Source organism: Anguilla anguilla, chromosome 4, assembly GCF_013347855.1.
Source record: "Anguilla anguilla isolate fAngAng1 chromosome 4, fAngAng1.pri, whole genome shotgun sequence".
In the NCBI taxonomy this organism is placed as follows: Eukaryota; Metazoa; Chordata; class Actinopteri; order Anguilliformes; family Anguillidae; genus Anguilla; species Anguilla anguilla.
The window spans coordinates 66,056,851-66,059,343 of NC_049204.1; the positions used below are offsets into that span (position 1 = coordinate 66,056,851).

At 43.6% G+C, this 2,493-nt stretch overlaps 1 protein-coding gene across 1 annotated transcript in view; it reads right to left on the minus strand.

The window, feature by feature from the left end:
* The window catches only part of LOC118225974 (E3 ubiquitin/ISG15 ligase TRIM25-like), a 487,938-nt gene that overhangs the window by 339,664 nt on the left and 145,781 nt on the right, over positions 1–2,493 (minus strand). The gene's annotated exons all lie outside the window — the stretch shown is intronic.

Below are 2,493 nucleotides of genomic sequence, written 5' to 3' on the forward strand. Positions count from 1 at the left end.
GCCATAATTCGGAAGCTTCTTTGTTTCTCTTCCGGTCTGGGCAGTGATTGTGTTCTGATTCTCGCTTTGACTGTGTTCAGGTTAAGATCTCGTTCCATTTGGATTCGAGCGTTGAGTTCCTCTCTGATTCTCTTTCTGTTTAAGCACTGATTCCGCTCCGTATCGAACTCTTCCTGAACGGAGGTGCGTGCGACACAGGCGTCCCTTCAGGGCATTGAATCCAGTCAGAATCGGTCAGTCAGCATTAGGGCTGTCAAACGATGATTCGATATTCGAATGCTATTCAAACTGTAAAAAAAAAAAAAAAAAAATCACATTCGAGCGTGAAAATTTAAATTCGAATGCGAAAAAAGAAACGTGGCGTGCCTTTATTGCAGCCGTCTCCCTTTGTGTTAAATCAGAAATAAATCCCCCAGTTTAGCTGTTACTTGAGGGACACGGCACTTTCGACTTCATGCCTGGTTCCGTGTTGCGATATTTTCCCCCGCTGGACGTAAAAGATATTGGCACTGGCCTCTTTGCGAGTGGAACCGTCCGCTGTTTCGTGGCAAATAACCTGCAGGCCTGACATTGGCATGAAACGCGTAAGCAGTTACGTTAGCTTTACCCTTTTTCTTTTTCCATGCTAGTGTTTTGGGAGTTGTAGCATTTTGGCAGGATAACGTCAAAACAATGTTGATCTTGGGTCCCTCTCCAAAAGGTCCAAGAAAGTACTTTTCAGTTTTAAATAGCACTATATTTTTAATTATTCATCAGGAGCAAAATTATTGACATTGCGTGCCTTAATTAAATCTAAATATTGTCAACAAATCAGTTGACAATTTTATTGCATCAGTTTTTATGTACGCTTTTCGATTGGACGTAAAAGTACCGCTTTTTAATCTTTTCGGCATGCATGAGTACCCCTGATTGCGAAAATGTACTGTATGTAGATCTTAAAAGTCATCTCAAATGTTCAAGTTTACTTTTTTTTCCAACTTGACTGTTAATGTTCAAATACCTATGCTATGCACCCGTGCTGTTTGTGTCTCTCGTTCTATTGGCTTGTCGTGCTCTGGACATAACGCGTAATTGGCTCATCCCGAAAGTTGGTCAAATTCTGGCATGTAATTCAACACTTAAAATTGCATTGTATTCGAGTCTATTCAAACTTATGTTTTTTTTAGAAGGAATATTCATACCTCATTTTTGGATAATGGTGACAGCCCTAGTTAGAATCTATCTTAACACACACAGGGACCTTGTTGACCCACAAACACCCCCAAACCCCTCTCCTCATCCCTGCCTCCCCTTCAAAGCCTGTATCCATGACAACTGCCTCTGTTGCCGGGGCGATGAGTCCAGCCCAGGTCACTAACTCACACGCACACATACACTCACACACACTCACATGCTAACTCACACACACACACTCACACACTAACTCTCACACACACACACATACACTCACACACACTCACATGCTAACTCACACACACACACTCACACACTAACTCTCTCACACACACACACACACACACACACATGCTTAAGTGAGAGGGAAGAGATAAAGATACAGGAACAGAGGTCAAAGAAAAAAAGGGATAGAGAAAGAGAGAGAGAGATCCTAAAATGAACATGTTCTGTAGATATTGTGTGTATATTGAACACCCCCACCCCCCACTCCCAACCCCCAACCCCCAGTACCATTATAAAAAACAGCTGTGCGCAACGTTCTCCATGGAAACCACACATTCCACTACTGGATACATTAGAGATTCCATTCCGTAGGGACGTCAGACAGACTAAGGTAGGGGGGGGGGGCGGGAGTCGGGGCTACAAGGAGGAGTCCGGATCTCAACCGCCCCCCAAACCCCCCCCACACACACACACACATCATGATGTGGTGCGTTTACCTCCCCTGACTGCCAGTGTAAGAACACAAAGTACACCTATACCGCGAGACCGAAGCTGTCAAATATTATTCCAGTAAATCTTCATGCCCGTTAAATTAGTGTCAGTAGCAATACATTACATTATGGGGTGCAAATGTGTGTTTACTTTACGGTTAAATTCGTCCCAGTCGTCGTGGAGAATGAGGAGGAAAACATTGTGTCTTGTTAAATTTCCCCCTGCATACTGTTCGCATGTATTCACAATGGGTTTGCCCTGGTGACAGTGTAGAATGATGCATTTGGCATTCATGTTGACTGAATTCATCTCTGTGATGGTTTTCAACTGAACTAAACTGTTAATGTTGATTAAATATGCCTTAGATAAGATGTTGAGTCAGCTGTAAAAAGTTACCCACCTGATTAATTAGCCTACTTAAGGTCAGAGTCCATCTCTGACGGCCAATTTGTTGGGAGAAGAACCGTTACTTGGTGAGTCGGGGCTCCATGAAGCCCAAATTGGGTGGAGCTGTCAATCATGTGCACCCGTGGTTGAGACTGAAGCTGGGATTGGTCAGTGTGATTTTCGGTGGAGAAAGAACCGTACTGATTGGTTGAGACA